Here is a 22,544-nt window from a genome sequence, read left to right on the forward strand (position 1 = left end):
GACACGGCAGCTAATTGACATCAGTTTGGCTGCAGAAATGGAAAGGAAGAAAGAGAGTAACGACTTGGCTGTTGTACTGAAAATGCAGAGTGAGGAGCCCAGGAATCCCTGGGTGGACAGACCGCAATGTGCTTTTTTCAATTTGCATTAACGCAGTGTGCTTGCTCTGGTGGCCAGTCCTTTTTTGCTGACTTGTTGGAAGTAAAGCAGCTTATTAACCTTTTAAAGCCACAGGCTACCCAGAGGTAGAAAATTACATTGTTAATAATGAAAATAAAATGTCGTTTGCCTGACTGATATTATTAGATTTATTTTGATTTGTGTCAGTATCTTAGGATTTATGTACTTGAACCAGTAGTTTTATTTTTTAAATACAGTATTGTTTGTGTTGATAAAGTTGATACATTTTAATAAAATTAGAACTACACTACCTTGTAAGTGGTACTTATGTAGTACATTACTCATTACACAGGACCTGATTCAATCAAAACAATTTACTGTAATAACAGCAAATATAACAAAGACAGTCAAAAACAAGCAACACCCTTACTCACCAACCACATATATGCCAACCACAACATATGCAAATTCTGCTGAACATGTAAATTTGTACATTGTTTACATATAGTCTTGTCTGTATATTGTATTGTTTGTAAATTGTAGAGAGCCAACAACAGCCGGAAACAAATTCCTTGTGTGTGTAAACATACTTGGCTAATAAAGCTGATTCTTTTACTGATTCTGATTCTGACATATCAGTTTATTTGCTACTAATATACTAAAACACCAAAATTATAGGGACATTTTGTAAACATGAAAAAAAAATAAAAATAAATGAAAATAAAGAACTAATAATAATAAAGATAATAATGATGATAATAATAATAATAATAATAGGTTAGGACAGAGGCATGTTTACTGTGTTACATAACCTGTCCTAGTAATCTTAGTCCCTATGTTTTGTAAACATTTGTGAACTGGGGATACTAATTGTTGCAGCTTTGCAAATTTATTTTATTTTTATATAGTGCTTTTCAAGAACCCAAAGACACTTACAATTTTCAGTGCACAAAGCATGAAGTTCTTGCCCATTGTTGCATAAATCAAGATTTCATCTGCTAAACTGGCTCAACAGCCCATGGTCCCTATTGTCCTATTCTCCTCTATATGATGCAGCTTGAGCATACATTTTAAATAGGAGGCAGTTTTAAACTTTTGCCTCAACTTTTGCGTCAACTGTACCTTCACTCATATGCAAGTCACCCATCTCTTGGGCACTGATGCACCCCTATGACAAATGTTGGCTTTTGCACCTTTTATTGATAACTGTCTGGATTTTTTGTATATGTTGAGGAAAAGATGCTGAAATTCAGGTTGCATTTTTTGATGCAGTGGTGAACTGTGTTAACGTTTTTTCAAAGTACTTCAGAGTCCATGTAGCTATATTTATCACAGTAGCTTGATGTACAACCTATAACATTGTTTCTAAAAACTTGATAGATATGACATTTTAACTGTTTTAACTGTAACTAGCAGAAATAAATCTCTGAAAATGCATATGTACCCCTTAGCAGTAATGTTACCCATAAATATGTACAAGTAACAGAAGCCATTGGCACTTACTTAACTTGCATTATTATCAATAAGGATTTTTTATGTACCTCTTGAACCTGGAGAACACAACATTAATTTTTCAAAAGGTGGACTGGTCACATTGTGCACAGCACATACTTATACTTTTGGCTCGTCCATTTCAGAATAGCTTGCACTGTTTGGTGCTGTTTCTGAATATTGGTTATATATGGCTTTACTTTAAAAAGAGGACTCCTAATTTGCATTTGTAGATACACTGACAATATATTTATTGACAATTTAATTGATTATTTATTTAATGTTTTATTTAATTTAAATATTTAAAAATACATTTATAAATAAAATGTTTTCTATTCTGTTGGTGTGTAAAGCCATGCAGTCATATAGTGGGTACATGCATAATGGTACAGTGAGTTATTTTACATAATTTTCTCTCATACTTTATTCATTTCCTTGGGAAATTGTGGATTACATTTGTAATGGGTGCAACAAACAGTGCAGTTAAATGCAAATGATCCTGTGTGGGCTGGGCTGCATCTAAGTGCCATAGTGAGAGGAAATACTGCTTGGCCATTAGATGCTCACTGCTGCGTTTGATTGAGTCATTGTAATTCTTAAGCAAGATAGCATGGGTCATTAGTGGGGAGGATAGCGTCACAGTGTGAAATTATGTAAGAAAGAGACAATGTGTGCGTAAGAATGGAAAAAAAAGGAAGATACCAAGATCTATGGACATTTCCTATCTGTTTCTCTATGATTGACCTTGGCATGACCCTCTTGGCTGTGCTCTGATTGGCTCTGTGAGCTGCAGTTTTTTGTACTCTGCCCAGAGATCCACATGTGCTTAAATCGAATGGCTGACGAGTCTCAATCCAGTACACTTGTCGTGCATGTGCCTGTCCCCATGGCAACTGGTGTCTGCTAGAGCCCATGATACCTAGTGATGCAAAAGTGTGACTTTGTGTGTGCAGATATATGTGTATGTCATATGTGACTGTGTCATTGTTGCCTGATGTAGAGAGCAATTCAAAATAGTGCAAATGATGCAAAGCTAATGCTGCAATGATGCAAAGCTAAGGTCATTTAGGGGACAGTGCTTTGAGTGACATTGACCACCTTTCTCTTACTAATTACATTAACTGGAACCAATATGTACTATACTATGAAAGGCTGTTGTATCTGCACAATGTAAACAGCATTTTAATTGGTTTATTGTTTATTTAATTGTTTTGATTTTTCATGGTTAGGAACAGGACATGGTCAAAATGAGTCTGCTTATCCATAATAATAAGAGAATAATTTAATTAACAAATAAATGAATAAAACTACAAATCACCACACACACACACCTCATTACCCATTAAAGAATATAGCCTTTAGCTGTAGCCCAAAGCTCCCAATTTGGAAATCAATTTAATTACTGTGTAAGAACAACTGGAGGCAACCATTTAACTCCTCATGTTTGGTGAACAGTACCTGCTACAGCCGTCTTTAGCTTAAACTTCTATTGCAGAAGGTTTTTATGCCTTTCCACTTCAAAGCATGGCAATGTCTATACTTACAGGTGTCAGATTAAACAGGAAAGTGTCTTTATAAAGCCACTACGAGCCACCAGCTGACAGCGAAACAATCACAGAGCATAATATTGTCACCATTATGCTTAATATTTTGCCCATGTATTCAACAACAAACCATGTTCAAACCCATTTTCTGAGCAGGGGCTTCTTTTTTGTATGGAGACTGGACAGTTACACCAGTTTCAGCAGCTTTATGGCAGACCACAAATTATTTTTCATGTTCATACTTTCACAATTATTTATCAAGATAATCATGCGCCTGTTTAGATGTTTCACGTACCAACCTGATCTGCTTTCAGAGATCTGTGAAAAGTTGCTTAGACTTTCTGTTTGTTATGCTTGTGAAAATAAGCCCTATTAATATGAACAGCAGCTGTCACCAGCTGTAGTCAATTACAAATACTAATGAGAAATTAGGAGACCATGACACAAAGTTAATTGACATCAATGACCTTTTTACACCACCAAACTACGAGTATGTGCAGATTGTCTCATATATTTTTTGAAGAACTGTCACAGTTAATTAGTTAAAAAGGGAAAAAGGTTGCAGAATCATAAAAAAAACACACACTGTTGCATAATTGCTTCTAATGTGCATTATTCATAACTTTACATATAAATGTCATTTTTATTGTCATTTAACAATTTTATGATGCATCATGCTTTGTAGATAGTTACATTGTTATCCTGGAGGAGACCATTTACATTTGTATAAAAGGTCTATATTAATTAAGGGGATTTATTAAAATAAATTTGTATTGATTTATAGTGACTCATGACAAATAAATCATGACAAAATGTTATGTTTCTTCTCTCATTTAATTTCCAATTGATTTATGATAAGTCTATACATTGTAAAAAAACATCACAATTGCAGCTATGATTGTTGTGTGTAGTTTAGAGGTTTTTTAATGCTTTTGATTGAATTGTGTGGACTTACTAAAACATTAAAGCATCTGCAATCCAAGTTATATATTTTTTTTCAATTGGATTTACTGGTGTGCCTCAATATCAACAAGTGGACATTGTGCCTGTAACTGCAACCTCCCACTGAGCTGGATTTCTATAGCAGCATTGGAACTAGATTTTTGGAAATCTCATTTTTGAACCAATTTGTCACTAAAGGAGTTTGAGCACGGCTTGTGTGTGGCATGTGTCCTTTGGATTTTAGCCAGTGTCTGCTGTCTTTAGCCTGTCCATTATCATTATGAGAGAGCCCCATGATAGAAGCGAGTTACTACAGCATAGATGGGTTTAGCTGGGGTAATATTCGTGCAGCATAGCCAGATCTGATTGCAATTTTGGCCAAATTAATTTAACACATTATCAAAATGTGAATAATGTCTTGCCAGTAATTGCACAACTCAGTCATGGTTGGTGATGGTGACAAATAGAAATTGACAGGTTAAGTGAATGTGGACATGCTCACAGTGAACACTTTACATATGCTGCACTGCCTGTTCTGGTGATCTGGGTGCAGGTGACGTTGGCACTGTATAGCATGTGTATTTTGCCATGTTTTTTTTTTCCTGTGTGGGTTATTTAAGGTGCTCCAGTTTCTTCCCATCTTACATAAATATCGCAGTACATAAATTAACACCAAATTTGAGTTAGTAAATTGATGTGTATTTTGCCTTGTGCTGGATTGGCACTCTGTCCAGGATAGTTCCCCTTAAGTCCTGTTTTTCCAACCTTACTATGAAACACTGAGGATGTACTGTATATAATAGATACATAAATAATCATCATGATCAATAAAGAAATGTGTTTTCATTTTTATAAAAACATGATGAAAATATATGACGTCAATAAATTTTTTTCTAATTCTAATTTACTTAGTTTGGCATAATTAAGTAACTATTATGTTTAAAATAAACAGCTTTAAAATTCTAACTACTTGCATCCTACCAACAATGGACTCTCATTGTGTATGCTAATCAAATACTGGGCAGAGAACTGCTTAATAAAGAAGATAAAAAAATCCTTTCAGTGACATGGTCAATAGCATTTTCACAAATAATGCAAAAATGGACTGTTGAGTTAGCAGGTAAAAAACATGCAAAAAATATAATAATAATAATAATAAACTCATACCATGCAAGTTACACCTGCCTGGTATGTACATTCATTACTTATTTTATAAACTTTGTCTACTATACAGATTAAATGTGTGGGTATAGTTATAGTTAGTGAGTATTTGTGGGTATAGTAAATGTAGCTCATCTGTTATTTTGTATACTTGATCATCCCCCATTTCTCAATCAAAAGAGACCTCCACTGATGATGATTTTTAAATGATGGATCGTTCTCAAGATCCTGGGTTTGATACCCAGGTGGTGCGGTTCGCGTCCTTTCTGTGCAGAGTTTGCATGTTCTCCCCGTGTCTGCGTGGGTTTCCTCCCACAGTCCAAAAACATGCAGTCAGGTTAATTGGAGACACTGAATTGCCCTATAGGTGAATGGGTCTGTTTATGTGTGTATGTGTGTGTCTGCCCTGCGATGGATTGGCACCTCGTTGAGGGTGTTACTGTGTGCCTTGCGCCCATTGAAAAGCTAGGATAGGCTCCAGCACCCAACCCTACCCCCCGCGACCCTAATTGGATAAGCGGTTAAGAAAGTGAGTGAGTGGATCATTCTCAGTACTGCAATAACACTAACCTAGTAGTGTCATGGTGCTGTTAGTTGAATGTATCATGTGGAGCAGTATTGTTGGGATCTTTAATTCAGTTCTTCTTTTGAATGTAGTTCTTCATTTAAAAAAAACCTAATTTTGTTAACACTATTTGTAGTGTTACACAGCCAGGGACTAAAGCTATTTCCTTTTTTTTTCATGCACAGTGTGTGTTAATCTCCCTCTAGTCTATTATTGGTTTACATTTTCTGTTTACAGGACACTGTTAGCTTTGTAGTTTCAATAGTTTCAAGGACTGCTGCACCTGATAAACTCATTCCAGAACATGTACTACCATGTTATTAACATATTAGTAGCATTACAGTGCTGCAAACGATCAACACACTAATAACATCTGATTAGTATGGGTCCTATAGGGGGTCCCATTCAATTAAATGCGGTACAGGGGGTAAACAGAGCAACACACGTATTACAATAGGTAATTGTATACCCACAAATCTGTATAAAATGACAAATGAATATACGTACCAGATATGTCAGTGTAAGTTTAAACAGGTTTTAAGTAGTAGCAAACAAAAAATGTGGAAGTGAAATATGGAATTATATTTTAATGTGTGATATTTTATTGTGTGGTGACTTGAAATGTTCAAATAAAAAAGGAATATATTAAATATTAACAAATATATACAAAATTAAATATGCATTTTACTATTGTGAGACTATTACCATACTAAATTCTCTTTGTGATTATTTTAACTTAAGTCAGATCAATTTCAGGATGATTGCGTACCACTGTAGTTTGGGCTTTGGCATAAATTACTTATGCAGGTTTGTATGTGTGTGTTCTCACTGTTATGCAGAAAGCATTGCCCGTGATAATATTGCTATGACAATAATAGAATATGAAAAAAAATAAAGTGTCTTAAACATACTGGTGAAAACAGTGAAACCTATTTTGTAATATATTCAATTTGTCTGTATCATGCCATACAGGAGATGTTTAGTTTTCCTGGTTGTGTGGTTTATTCAGAAATCTGGCCAGTAGGGGTCCCTCAGAGATAATCATTGGTTTCATCAGAACTGTGTCGTGAAGGAGAACCTACGCACCTCATGCCTCATTATTGTGTCTTAGCCTCAAAACTTCAATCTAATTTCATGTGAATGTAAATATCATGGGGTAAGTGATTAATCCATGATGACAGCCACACACGTTTTAGAATTACACCTGAACATTTTAAAAGGAGAATTGATACCACTTCCTTGAAATGTATTAATTTTCTTATATGTCACAAACCCAGAGTATGTGTGTTTCAGTGCTAAGCAATCTGATGTCTGCTAATCATTACTATGAGAACAGGTTTACCATTTACCATGGAAGTGCACGCTGCCTCCACTGCCCCTGAAATCTCAGTTTGGGTCTGTTATCAGAGTATACCATGATTGGATTTAGACTAATGAGGACAGACTGATGTAATGAGCACAACATTGCAAATGACCTGTACATACTGGAACACTGACAAAAAGGAAATGTTACTGATTTCCCACATCTGGGCTATTAGTAAAATATTTAGTTTTAGGCTTTTTTTAGGATTTTTTCCATAGCTACTATTATTTATGAAAGGTTAGGCATTGGTAGATGCAGCACACTTTTTTATACACTGCCCAAGCTTGAACCTCTACCTAAGTCAGTACTGTTCTGTTTAGTGACATTTGCACAGAGGGATCACACGAGGGCACAGGGGCAGAGACTAAGCCCATTAAACTGTAGGCTGGTCTCCTTTCCTTTTGTACATATGGAGGTTGCTGAATAGAAAATAATCTTACTGACCTCCCTAATGTTATGGGGTGTGTGCTAAGATTTTGCTGTACAAGAAATGCAGGGGTGAGATATTCTACAATTTTAAAGTGTGCTAAGAAAAGAAACATTTAAGGCAAACAAAGGCAAACTAGACATTTAAGTCAAATAATTATATTAATAGCACAACACACCAGTCAAGCATGTACTTTGATACTATTTCGATATATTTGCATTTGTTGTTCTTTAAGTGAATTGAATTTCTAGCAGTAATTCTCTTGTTTCTGTGTTTTGTAGTTTACATTCTTGCACACACATATACCTACATGATAGATTCATACTGCAGTGACTTTACCAAAGTGTACACTTTGAAGGGAAGATAGGACATAGAGCATTATATTGGTTAGCTAGCTGCATGTGACTCACACAGGAACAGAATAAATAAATGAACTAGGCAAACAAAAACTCATATGTCAAAGCAGTGACAAAACAAGCACACTAAAGCACTTGTACTTAAGCACTTAAGCTAATTGTATGTATCAGCTTTAAATTCATGAACACAAAGTCCTTTGACCTAACACTATTTATTTAATTATTTATTGGACTTTAACGTCATGTTTTACACACTTTGGTTACATTCTTGAAAGGAAAAGTAATTTATCAACACAAGATTAATCAGTTTCTCATCAGTTCAAGTCTTCAATGTCAAACACAGTCATGGACAGTTATGTCTCCAATCTCCAATTCACCTCACTTGCATGTCTTTGGACTGTGGGAGGAACCCAGCGCTCCTGGAGGAAACCCACGCAGACACGGGGAGAACATGCAAACTCCACACAGAAAGAACCCGGGCAATTCCACCTGGAAATCGAACCCAGAACCTTCTCCTAACACTATATATTCAAATGTGTGTGACTACCCCTTCTAATTACTAAGTTAAGTAATTGGTCCACAATTGTTTCTACAGGTGTATGTAATTGATTATATAAAATTAATCTTATGCAACTTTGTGGCAACAGTTTAGGGGAGGCTCTTTTCTATTTTTGAATGATTATAACAAATTAATGTCTCTAAAGAGTTTGGTTTGTTGAAACTTCAGTGACCTGCACAAAGTCCTGACCTCATCCCTGTTAAATATATTTGGGATAAAATGAAACATTGAGTGCCAGGTTTTCTCCTCCAACACCTCCTAAAACAAATGCTTTTTTTTTTACTAAAAAGCCACATCTTTTTATGTTAGAGCTTTCCTGGGGGTGGGGTTTCCAAATAGAGTGTTGGGAATTTACTAGCTCATGGTCTACATACCTTTGGCCAAATAACATATAATATACAGTGGATTTGGAAAGGATGCATTCCTGACTTTGTACATACTGTATTGTAGTGTGTATTTGAGTAGATATAATTTCAATTTTTACTCATCAGTTAGCATTACTCATTTGTCACTCCAGACTGAACTTTCATACACTCATTTGCTCATTTGTCCTACTACAAGTCTGTCTCTCCCTGCCGTTGAGTAGCATCACCATAGCATAATGCTTCCACCACCACGTTAACTGTGAGGGATGGTATTAGTCAGGTGATGTGCACAACCTGTTTTTACCAGATATAGTGCTTGCTGTTCTGCTCAGAGAGTTCAGTTTTCATTTCATCATAATAGAGAATCTGTTTCCTCATGTTGCCAGTATCTTCTAAGCGGGCTTTCATTAACTCATGCCACTCTGTCTTTGTCAGGCCAGCGATTGTAGGTTATTCAAAACTATGTAAAAACTGAAATGGTAACAGATGGACTCCAACAGATTAATCACAATGCACCTGACTACATGTTTCAAATTGTTGCTTTTTGTGTAGTTGTGTTGTAGACAATTTATTTATTTGTTTTTATTAATTTTATTAATATTTTATTAATTGGTGAGGGCAGCACGGGCGCTCAGTGGGTAGCACTGTTGCCTCACAGCAAAAAGGTTCTGGGTTTGATCCCCAGGTGGGGCGGTCCGGGTCCTGTCTGTGTGGAGTTTGCATGTTCTCCCTGTGTCTGCGTGGGTTTCTGTTAAAATCCAAATAAATAAATATTAATTGGTGCAAAATGTTCAAATGAATTTGTACCAATATGTAAAGTTATATTTAAACTAATAATAATTTTAAAAAATTAATAAATAATAGCTATATAGTATTAGTTATTAGTTGTAATATTACTAATAGTTATTATTACAACCTCAATATCAACTCTATAACTTATTTTTCCATATTCTTTCTTTGGCATATAATTGCAAATAGATGTACAAAAACGTATTTTATACATGAAACATGTGATCCTATCCAGTAAATGTACACAAACACATTTTTATAGATGGAAAATGATCCCATCTAACTCTAGCTTTGTAACTCTAACCAGCTACCCAGCCTAGATAATGTAGCTTGCTTGCCATATAATTTTCTACTACTGAAAATCTGAAAATCAAACTTCCACCGTGCTGTCATAACATTCTCCCTCCTTCCTGTTTTTGCTGAAAAATATCTAACTTAATGCCTAGTTACAAGTGTGTGTGTGTGTGTGTGTGTGTGTGTGTGTGTGTGTGTTCTGTTTGGCTTGTACTATACAGGTAGACATGCAGTAATGTGATCAAGTCAGCGCATGCTTTTACATCAGCGTTAGCCATCAATATTTTAATTCTTAAAAATATATTTAACATAGATTAACATATATACAGTATACTGTATATTATATATATATATATTAACATATAGGGCAAGCCGTAGCCTAGTGGTTAAGACACAGGACTAGTAATACAAAGGTTGCTGGTTCAAGCCTCGTCACTGCTAGGTTGCTGATGTTGGGCCCTTGAGCAAGGCCCTTAACCCTCAGTTGCTCAGACTGTGTACTGTAATGTAAGTCGCTTTGGATAAAGGCATCTGCTAAATGCCAAAAATGTAAAATGTAATATGTAATAGATTGTTATAAGCTTTTACATATCTAACATTGATTCTCAGAGGGGACTTAAGATATAAGTGACTTTGTCCAGAGGAGTATTCAGGGTTTCTATAGTACTAAACTCTGTCAATAAATAAATGTTGCTAAAATTGTCAAGTTTCATTTAGGTGGATTTGATTTGGAGAAAGAGGATCTAAATAATGCAGTTAACTGTCTGGAGAAATTTAAAATAGTGCAAATCTCCCAATCATTTATTTGGGTGTTGTATTTTTATCCATTGAGCAGGTACATGTCTATATATAAAGTCAGTAAACATATACATATATTTATATTATTTCATTGTAAACATTATTTTATCTAAAATTCCAGCTGAGCAGTTCAAGGTCAAGATTAAAAGTACATAACCTTACCCACTACACTGCAACTGTTTCTGTATGGGTTTTCATTTTTGAAACACTATGTGCTGGAATGATTATTAAATGCAAACTTGTTGTGAAGAAGAGGGCTCATGCAATTCATATCAAGCCACTGGAAATACCTCCTAGTCTCTACCCGATGTGCTACAAATAAAGAGTGACTGGTGACCATAGCTAACGGCTAATGAAGGACATATTCACACTGAACTCTCAGCATGACATTCTGCAAGCAGACTTGATCCATCAATGCAGATGAGGAAAGCTTGCTTTTGGGCTGTAACTCCTGCTGAATGTTTATGAATAGGTCACATGGCTAACACAGGATTAGTCTTGCTCTGATAATAATGAATATGGAGGGTTTAAATATGAGCATTTCTATTATAATAACCTACCATAATACAAAGCCAGCTTACATGACCTTTACAACATAAATCTAATGACAGTGCATAGAGAGTTGAAAATAGACCCACAAACAAGCTGTGGTTGTATTAATAATAATAATAATAATAATATTAACAAAAGTTAGAGCTCCCCATCACACCCAGTAATGTGAGTATTGTTGAACAGCATACTTCTTTTACCAGTTAGAATTGCTGTGAAAAGACATACAGATAAGTTTTACAGCTGCTGGAGGCTACAAGGAATTCACATTCTGTTTCTGAGAATTTAATTTCCTTCAGGATCAATAAAGTATCTATCTATCTATCTATCTATCTATCTATCTATCTATCTATCTATCTATCTATCTATCTATCTATCTAGTATAAAATAAAGTTGTGTTGTGGTATATTGTTTTAGTCTAAACATGCTCTGTGTATAACAGAACAATGAGCTTTTTTAATTATCACCCCTTCTATCCACCTAAGACAGTCAATCTTTGAATCTGACACAATTTCTTAATGCTACTGGCAAGAGTTGTAATTTAAAATGAATGTTATTTAATATTGCTTAATTTACAAACCCCATTTCCAGAAAGTCAGGACACTTTCTAAAAAAAAAAAAAAAGCCATAAAAACTGAATTATGTCATTTGTTAATTTATTGAACCTTTAACAGACAAAAGGACAAAAAAGATTGTCAGTGTTTTTAAGAACAGACTTCTATTTGTTAAATATAAACAGTTTTGCAAGTGAAATTTTTGCCCATACTTGACATATATAAGACGTGGGCATGGCATTTTGCACTTTACATTGTTAAAAGTCTGGATAGTCTTTTTAATCCTTGGCATGAAAAATCTGGCATCCGTTTTTCTTAAAAACAAGCTGAAGTGTCTGACCAATGAACATGTTTTAACTGTCTTTCAGTCCATTTCAGCTGATCCCAGACCGTATTTCTGCCCAAAATTAATATGTCTTTTTGATTACATAATAGTTTCAAGTTGCATGTACTGTTGCAGCGGTACACTTTTTATTTTAGTGGCAATGATTTTCCTAAGTTCTCTCAAGCCCATGTGGCTATGTCCAGCATGTTCCTCAGACAATACAGCAGTTTCTTCCCATGGCCTTTATGCACCGAGATTTTCCCTGACTTTCTGAATCTTTTTTGATATTATACACTGTAGATTGTAAAGACATTGTTTTTTAACTGACAAGTCCCTCATGAAATTTTGTGGTGAACCATGTCCCATCCTAAGTGTTTGATAGATGCTCATTTTATACTTAATCTTGAAGACCTTCTTTGTTACCAGACTTTACACAACAGTGTTACTTCTATAACTTTAGTCTTATTTTGCCCCAACTTTTTGAGTGTTGCAGGCCTCATATTTTATTGTTTAATTATTATTGTTGTTATTATTATTTATAATATGCAATTAGGTTTGTCAGTTACAGTAAAGTTTAAGTCTTTAAACAAATTATAGTTTTTAGCTTTTGTTGCATTTTCAGAAAATGTCCCAAAACTTCTGGAAATGGTGTTTGTTGGTTTTTTTCTGAAGATTCTATTGAAGAAATAAGGTTACCTAACTGTTTTGCTTTTCTAGATATTCACCACACATATACTGCTTACAGTGTAGGACAAATTATTCTCCAATTTATTCTCATCAGACCACAAATCTCTCGAATGACATTGTGTAAATTGTAAGCAAACACTCCTCCAGAGTAAGGGCTTCTTCCTTGCAACTTTTTTTAAAATTATATTATATAATTTTGTACATTGTTAAAAGGCTTTTGCCATTTTAGTGAAAATAATGCAAAATAATGAAGATTAATTACAGTATGTGTAATCTGGGTGAATGCAACATATATAAATAGTTTTAAGAGGACTTGTGCTTAAAAGATGGGTAAATTGGAGTCTTCAAGGGATACACATCAGCAACAATGCTCAGCGGCTGTGGCATTAAAAAAAGATGAATTAATAAAAATGCACAGTATATGCCTGGAAAACATTCCCCACACCAAAACTCCACCAGACTAAACTCGCCACAAAGCAGGTTTGGGTTTATGGAGCTATGCTAAAAACTCTTCACTATGCTCCATGGTACATGCAATGCTTTGGAATTAATTTGTACACTTTTCCTGACTGATACCTTACAACAATGAGATTCCTTCAAAACTTTGTAAGATATTTGCAGACATTGGCTTTTGCTGTAAGATGCAGCTAAACAAATGTCAGAGAAGTCCTACTAGAAGAGCTAAACTTTACATTGGGTTAATCAGAGTCACTTCTGTATGGCAGGTGTCACTGACTACTGTTTAACATGAGGTTGAATGTGATTGGTTAATTCTAAACCCAGCTGCATCTCCAATTATAAGAGAGTGTGCACACTTATGCAACCAGTATTTTTCTCCACAGTAAACAATTTCAGTTTGTTTACACATATTATAGGTCACATTAAATGTGGAAATAAATCTAAAATGATTTATCTTTTCTGATTGTTTACATCATAAAATCCTTTAACAGGAGTGGTTATACTTTTTGTTTCTGCTGTTCAATTTAATATGTCATATATTTAAATTTCCACTTAACTTTGCATATAAGTATAAAATGTATTATAGGTGAGTTTGGGTAACCAGCTTTTTAAAGTTTTGATTAAGAAATGAAGCATGTTCACATAATTAAGAAATAAAAGTAGTTGCTAAAATGTTGTGCTCCAGGTCCCATCCACATAGATGTAAAATTTACAGTAAATAACTCACTACCTCCAGTGTTTCCACCATGTGATGCTCCTGGCCATTTGGTTCATGTCCACAACTACTAAATCTGCTTGCTGTTGGATATTCATAGGCAGTGCTGATCTAATTGCTGTACATGCAATCCACGCTGCACAACACAAAGATCAAAGGCCATGCCTTCCTGTCTGCCACAAACATAATAATTTATAATTAATGAAGTTCCAGATAGTAGGCTTTTTCCTCTGCTTGTGAGCGTGAAGGTTGGTTGTGAGATTGCCTAAGGAAGAATTCGAGTATGCTAAAAGAATAAGCAAGGCAGTGATTTTTCATTGGTGATTAAAAATAACCTTTACTCCAACACAGAATCTGTTAGTGTTGCCCTTTCCTTCCTGTAAATGCCATCTCTGACTTGCCTGTAATAATGCTACAGTGCTTTCAAGGCAATTACACTGCCTTCTAAATTGATCCCAAAGCGCTGGATGCACCAAAAGCCTGGCCTGTTGCAGTGGCCACACTGACCCTACCCTCCAGCTGTAGGCTTATTAGCTGTAACGGTGTTAGTTACAAAAATGAAATGTGGACATAACTAAACTTGGAAAAAAAAGGTGTAGAATATTAAACAAGCAACAGTAATTTAGTGACTAATGTTGAAAAACAAACAAACAAAAAAAGTTAACTTTTAACCCTGTTTCCAGCCATCCCATTAAGATTTATTCATTTACAAATTAAATTATGCATTTTTAAATCCAAATGTTCCTGAATAGGTAAATATCTCTGTGGTAGGTCTAGCTAAAACAAGCTCTCCAAAACAAGCAGGCTAATGCTAACCCTCTGTTTTAGTTTATTGCTGTAAGTGACAGCTGTGAGAACATCAGGTACCTCAGCAGCAGCAGGTCCAGCTGCCAGCAGGAGGCCTGTTTTCGGCTGAAGTCCCATATTACAGGAAACATTCCATTGGTAGCTGTCAATCAATCTATTAAGAAAACATTTCACAGCAGTATCATATAGACGAGATGTTTTTTTTTTTCTTCTGAGACGGGCTGAGTCCTCCTCCCTTGTGCTTGTGCTCTGATCTACCACCAATTACTGCTAAGGAGCTCAGGGCCTCATCGGAATCATCGGAATGTTTTGACTCCCTGCTGCCATAAAGGCTCCACTTCACTGACTGATTCTGTATATAAAAGACATAAGTACAGTTGTGTTTTCACTGCACCAAAATGCGCAGTTCATGAGTGCAAGGTAATTTACCCCTAAGAAAAAAAAAAAGGAAGCGGCAGGCACTGATGTACAGTGACAGAACGCTGCTGTTTGTGCCTAGGTTTTGAGGCATTATATTAAAGAGCCTGTTTTTGAAATAGCTCCCTCAGATGTGTTTGCTGCTATCTCATAGGCGATGCTGCTTTGAATATCCTCTTTCGAGAAAAGTGCTGTAATTGAATTTAACATGAAGTGAGGTCAAAGTAAAAAGCCTTTTGAAAAAGACCACTCTGCTTACTTTTAATTTGTTCCTCAAGAAGTACTTGAATCTTCTTTTCCCTGATTCTCTTTTCTTTTTTTATCTTACGCAACACTTCCTGACAAGGTGCTGTTGCAGAAGTCTTGGCATCCTGGATTTTTTTTTGCTGTATAGAGTTGAGGTGCTGGTGCATTGCAATCATCTCTGCATTGCAGGTCATTCTAAAGTTTACTTTAGCTGTCAGGGTGGAATAAAGCAGAGCAGCCTTCATCTCTTTCTCATGACATAATTTCCTGCCATAAAAAATAATGAAGTTGCATAAGTATAAACCAAATAATACTACATTATATATAATACAGTGGGGCCAAAAAGTATTTAGTCAGCCACTGATTGTGCAAGTTCTCCTATTTAGAAAGATGAGAGAGGTCTATAATTTTCATCATAGGTACACTTCAACTATAAGACAAAATGAGAAAAAAAAATCCAGGAAATCACATTGTATCACAAGCAAGATTTCTGGCTCTCACAGACCTGTAACTTCTTCTTTAAGAAGCTCTTCTGTCCTCCACTCGTTACCTGTATTAATGGCACCTGTTTGACCTCGTTATCTGTATAAAAGACACCTGTCCACAGCCTCAGTCAGTCAGACTCCAAACTCAACCATGGCCAAGACCAAAGAGCTGTCGAAGGACACCAGGAAGAAAATTGTAGACCTGCACCAGGCTGGCAAGCAGATTGGTGTGAATAAATCAACTGTGGGAGCAATTGTAAGAAAATGGAAGACATACAAGACCATTGATAATCTCCCTCGATCTGGGGCCCCACGCAAGATCTCATCCCGTGGGGTCAAAATGATCATGAGAACGGTGAGCAAAAATCCCAGAACTACACGGAGGGACCTGATGAATGACCTGCAGAGAGCTGGGACCAAAGTAACAAAGGCTACCATCAGTAACACACTACGCCGAGAGGGACTCAAATCCTGCAGTGCCAGGCGTGTCCCCCTGCTTAAGCCAGTACATGTCCAGGCCCGTCTGAAGTTTGCCAGAGAGCATATGGATGATCCAGAAGAGGATTGAGAGAATATCATGTGGTCAGATGAAACCAAAATGGAACTTTTTGGTAAAAACTCAACTCGTCGTGTTTGGAGGAAGAAGAATGCTGAGTTGCATCCCAAGAACACCATACCTACTGTGAAGCATGGGGGTGGAAACATCATGCTTTGGGGCTGTTTTTCTGCAAAGGGGACAGGACGACTGATCTGTGTTAAGGGAAGAATGAACGGGGCCATGTATCGTGAGATTTGAAGTCAAAACCTCCTTCCATCAGTGAGAGCATTGAAGATGGAACGTGGCTGGGTCTTCCAGCATGACAATGATCCCAAACACACCGCTCGGGCAACGAAGGAGTGGCTCCATAAAAAGCATTTCAAGGTCCTGGAGTGGCCTAGCCAGTCTCCAGACCTCAACCCCATAGAAAATTTGTGGAGGGAGTTGAAAGTCCATGTTGCCCAGCGACAGCCCCAAAACATCACTGCTCTAGAGGAGATCTGCATGGAGGAATGGGCCAAAATACCAGCTACAGTGTGTGCAAACCTGGTGAAGACTTACATAAGTATTGACCAAATACTTATGTTTGACCTCTGTCATTGCCAACATAGGTTATGTTACAAAGTATTGAGTTGAACTTTTGTTATTGACCAAATACTTATTTTCCACCATAATTTACAAATAAATTCTTTAAAAATCCTACAATGTGATTTCCTGGATTTTTTTTTCTCATTTTGTCTCTCATAGTTGAAGTGTACCTATGATGAAAATTACAGACCTCTCTCATCTATCTAAGTAGGAGAACTTGCACAATCAGTGGCTGACTAAATACTTTTTGGTCCCACTGTACATATATAAACACTAACACCACATAGCTGGACATTTTCACTACAAGCATATTATCTCAAATTATTACTAATAACAAAACAACTGACATTAAATGAATGACATTACCTATTTTGTTACAATGGCATCTGTCAGAGGGTGGGGTTTATTAGGCAACAGTCAGCTCTTAAAGTTGATTTGTTAGAAGAAAAAAAAAGTAGTAAGTCTTATTATCTTACAATCTGACCAACATTGACAAGGGTCTCTCTCAGTCAAGTCAAGTCAAGTCAAATTTATTTGTGTAGCGCTTTTTACAACAGACGTGGGCTGCGTCAGAAATCACATACTTAAACAGTGCATACTAAATTTGAGGCAGTGTGCACTGCTTGGCTGGTAAAACAGTAAGCTCTTTTAGTACGCAAGTGTGCAGTATGCTGCAACCTTGTACATACTGCGTCCACCATCTTACCAACGTCACGTGATGTATGACATCACACTGCCACAGTTGTACCAGTTTAAAAATTCATTCTGTCATTCTCCACAAAGCTACTCATAACGTTATTCAGGGTTGTACATAATCATAACATTAATTTTTGTCTTACTCAGATTTTCTGCTTTCCGCCATCTTTCTTCTTATGCTATTGAATTATGGGATAGATTATCGGACCGCAGTGTGCTGTGTTTGCATACTCAAAAATATGCAATAGGTCATCGGGGTATTTTTCGTGTACTGTTTAATGAATACTCTTATTTGGACACACTACCTGCTCTCGCTTACTGCTTTTGCATACTGTTCAGTATGGAAGTATGCAATTTCAGACACAGCCATTGTCTCAGAGCAACTTTACAGAATTTAGGACAGACAGACCAAAAACCCCTGTTTTAATACAGCATAACTAAAAGGGAGAGCTAGCATGTAACACGGTCATAATGGCTTTCACAGAACACCAGCGCCCACCTCCCCCACCGTCATCAAACCTAAGTGCTCGGACGAGAGGCAGAACGACAGCAACCATCCTTGAAGTTTTTATGACCTAGAACCCTCAAGCTCTGTAGCACAAACTGCAGAAATAGTAATGCTGGTTTTGTACTGGACCATGGAGCGGTGGAAGAAGGTGGCCTTGTCTGATAAATCACATTTTTTTCCATCATGTAGATGGCAAGGGGTTCGTGTGTGTGTGTTGTGCATTGCCTACCTGGCAAGAGAATGCACAACAATCTGCCATGGGAAGAAGGCAAGCTGGCAGAGGCAGTGTGGTGCTCTGGGAAATTTTGGGTCCTGGAATTCATGTGGATGTTACTTCTACAAGCACCATCTACCTAAACATTGTTGCAGACACGGTTTACCCCTTCATGGCAACAGTATACTTTAATGACAGTGGTCTCTTTCAGAAATACAATGCACCCTGCCAAAAATGTTAAGGAATGGTTAGAGGAACAAAGCATTCAAGGTGTTGACATGGAGGTAAAACAAGAAAATTGTATGTGTGTGTGTGTGTGTGTAAGAGTGTAAATAGAAAATTTCCCTCTATTTTCTCTCTTTCTTCAACCCCATCAGTGCTGTTATGACAGACCAGCGTGGCTGGGCAGATGGCCTCTGAGTGCCCAGCCGACAGCCCTCCCCCACTTCATGAATGTGTCACTCATTTATGCACCGCCTGATGTATTGTTTACTTGGAGGAAAAAAGCTGGATTTCTGCACTGAAAGATGATTGCAGTGAACCTCAAGTTTAGGTTGTCAAGTTTAGGAAACTGTGCTTTTACCCCCAGGGTTGTCCCAAGGCCCTGTCTGCCCACCTGCCTCATGGCTAAAGCCAGAGAGAGAGAGAGAGAGAGAGAAATTTGAATCAGAACATTAAGTCACAGGTGAATATTTTTAGTATATGAATGTATTTTATTATATTCTCAGCAATTTACAACCCCAATATTTGCTAATATACATGTATTTCTTTAATACATTCCAACAAAAGTTAGAACGATAAAGAATTTACCACTTGTTGCCATTCCATTTCACAACACTTAAAAGAGTTTTAGCACTGAGGACACCAATCAATGAAGTGTTCCAGGTGTTATTTTGCCCCATTCTTTCTGCAAAAAATGAGACACAGGTGTAAATGAAGACAGTTAATAATATATGAACACAACATTTACCATTTCCAAATACTTTCTCTCACTGTATGTTATTTAGCCCTAGGTAAATCTTATTGACAATGCTGCTTCCAACCATGGACCACCAACGCTCTCCCCTCCCAGATAAAGCCAGGCTTGTGCCTTTTATGTTCAACAATGCAGACTGAGGGCCTTAGCTGGACATTCAGATGCAGGAGACTGGCCCCATGACAAACAGATCTTAAGCTATGGTGAGGCTCTGACTAACAAATAATACCTCCTTGTCTAAAAACTCATGAGTTCAGGCATATATAGGGAGACAGTTTTTGCAGGATTGCTTCTTTAAATGGAACCAGATATGACGAACAGTTATGAGGAAAATAAATAAACAAACCCAAACAAACGTGTGCAAAAAAGGCAGATAAAATTGGACTAATATTTTTTCTCATATTTTAGACAAGGATAAAACTGATCAGTGTTAATTTTGACAGCAAATTTTGATTTAGTTTTAGTCATAGTCTTTTGACTAAAATGTAATTTAGTTTTAGTCATAATTTAGTCATCTGAATTGTTTTAGTTTTTGTCTAGTTTTAGTCGACTAATTATCATAAGAATATAGTCGACTAAATCTACAGTCGATTCAGTCGACTAAAATACATATTTGTTTGTTTGTTTGTTGGATTTTAACGTCATGTTTTTACACTGTGGTTACATTCATGACAGGAACGGTAGTTATTCATTACACAAGTTTATTCGATTCTCAAGGTTATATCGAACACAGTCATGGACAAATTTAGTATCTTCAATTCACCTCACTTACACGTCTTTGGACTGTGGGAGGAAACCGGAGCTCCCGGAGGAAACTCACGCTGACATGGGGAGAACATGCAAACTCCACACAGAAAGGACCCGGACCGCCCCACCTGGGGTTCGAACCCAGGACCCTCTTGCTGTGAGGTGACAGTGCTACCCACTTAGCCACCGTGCCGCCCTAAAATACATATAAAGGGTGTAAAATGTAAATGCTTTTTCATCAGTTCCCTTAAATTATTTAAGTCATTATATACACTTACACAAAATGAAACATTTTTAACCAGTTATGGAATATTATTAATGTTTGAATGTGCAAAACACAAAAACAGATTTAACTTAATTCAAACATCTTTATTTAACTGACCTGCTTATTGAGCATAACAATAACAAAAGATTAATGACCAGTAGGCCTGCTCTGCCTGAAAAGTATATGCATTGTTTATAACAAATTGTATATTACATTCTTTATAAAACTGGGTACCGTAAAAGCAGCTGTGATATTATGTTGCCATTATACTGCCAGCAGTGCCAGATGTTTCAGGTTTGTTGTGTTTTTACCCTAGATCGCCCCACATGGTTTACACATCGTCTTGTTTTTCACGACATCAAATGAGAAATGTGTCCATATATCGGCTCTCCTCTTTCTCCCTGTTGACATTGTGGAGTTAACCTAGTTCCATGAGTAACGACAGTTCACAGGCTAGTCTGGTCTTCCCGGGTTTAGATCAAATTTGTGCGAGTGTGCTCTTACCGCGGTACTGCAAAAGAGATTAGTACTGATTGGATGGCTACCCGGCTTGTCCCGCCCCTAAACATACGCTAAAGTAGTTCTGATTGGATCTCTTTCTAACTTGTCCCTACCAGAGCGGTAGAGAGAACAGAGTGGCGACACTCCCATAGGGAACCGTTGGAAAGGGGGCGGGACATTTTTTCTGCCCAGCTTCCGGGTTGTGGAGCTCTGTATAGTTCCAAACAACCCATAGAGCCCCATTCATTTCCACTACTTATCAAACATTTTTAGCTGTATGTTGCTTTGTTTTAAAAAAATTATGAATTTAATGTCATTAATATACTTAATACTGTTATTGTTTAGCATTTGCTCAGCACTAAATGTTACATGTTTATCTTAATTAATAGGTATAACCCAATTTAGCTTAGTCAGTTAAGCTTAATTAATGACACACGAGTCTTTTCACCTAAAATGAGTTGATTAATCAAGAGTCTTGTTACAGAAATGATCATAAAACATTAGAACCACAATAAATCATTATACTTTTACTTTCATACTTAAGTACATTTGAAGGTAAATTTAGTTTAGTACTTTAGTGGAGGTAAAGAGTATTTTTACTTTTACTACTACTTTTACTGGAGTAATATGTTACCTTGGATATCTCTACTTTAACTCAACTACATGGTTTGTCTACCTTGTCCACCACTTACATTAGACAAAATGAACTAGTGCATATTCATAATGAATTCATTAATGTATTACATGTAGGAATCAATTATTAATCACTCATGAAATAAGAGATGAATGAATGCTTTTTCATGTACCTGCACTATAATGTTTTTGGTACGGTAATGTGTTTATCAATCTGTTCATTCAGTGCAGGTAAACCTTATGAATCCAGCACATGACTTAGTGTTTAGCAAAAATGATTATTATTATGAATCCTCAGGAAAGTGAAGGGAGATTAGTTTATGCAAAAATCAAAACATAAAAAACTTTAATGTCTATACTGTATATTGTCTCTACTACTTAAGGATATCGCATTATGTAATGTATGCTAATATAATGTACTGTGTGTTAACAAGAACGACCTATTAACAAGTCATTATAAACATCAATCTTCCACTTTATATACCAAATTGACATTAAAGCAGATGCAGTAAATGTAAACGCAGTTGAAAATACCCAGAAATTGTACAAATGTTTATTATTTGCCGTTTAATATTTCATTTACTGCTGCCTGTCCCATTTGAGAACATGACAGCGCCGGGTTTGTTTGGAACTATTGAGGGTTACATGAACCACGTGACCGCGTAGCGGCGAGATCAAGGAGTGTCGCAACTCTCTCTATCTACGGCTCTGGTCCCTACCTTCCACAAAACTAAATCAGTTATTGGATGTCGTCCCTGACAAACATTTTCGTCTCGTTTTTATTCGTTGACGATAGTGTCGATTCATTTAGTCATAGTTTTTATTAGGGATGCATCGATACCATTTTTTCCCAACCGAGT

At 36.5% G+C, this 22,544-nt stretch overlaps 1 protein-coding gene and 2 long non-coding RNA genes across 6 annotated transcripts in view; 1 reads left to right on the forward strand and 2 right to left on the reverse strand.

Moving 5' to 3' along the window:
- Positions 1-22,544, forward strand: part of diaph2 (diaphanous-related formin 2) — a 496,954-nt gene that overhangs the window by 170,682 nt on the left and 303,728 nt on the right. The gene's annotated exons all lie outside the window — the stretch shown is intronic.
- LOC134319387 (uncharacterized) lies at positions 14,740-17,579 on the reverse strand. The gene is made up of 3 exons (XR_010013501.1): positions 17,511-17,579; positions 15,547-15,800; positions 14,740-15,222 (listed from the first exon to the last, which is right to left on the reverse strand). It is a non-coding gene; the product is annotated as an uncharacterized LOC134319387 (long non-coding RNA).
- On the reverse strand, positions 18,771-21,032 carry LOC134319388 (uncharacterized). Its single transcript, XR_010013502.1, has 3 exons — positions 20,785-21,032; positions 19,373-19,469; positions 18,771-19,189 (listed from the first exon to the last, which is right to left on the reverse strand). It is a non-coding gene; the product is annotated as an uncharacterized LOC134319388 (long non-coding RNA).

Source organism: Trichomycterus rosablanca, chromosome 8 (assembly GCF_030014385.1).
Source record: "Trichomycterus rosablanca isolate fTriRos1 chromosome 8, fTriRos1.hap1, whole genome shotgun sequence".
NCBI classification, from domain to species: Eukaryota; Metazoa; Chordata; class Actinopteri; order Siluriformes; family Trichomycteridae; genus Trichomycterus; species Trichomycterus rosablanca.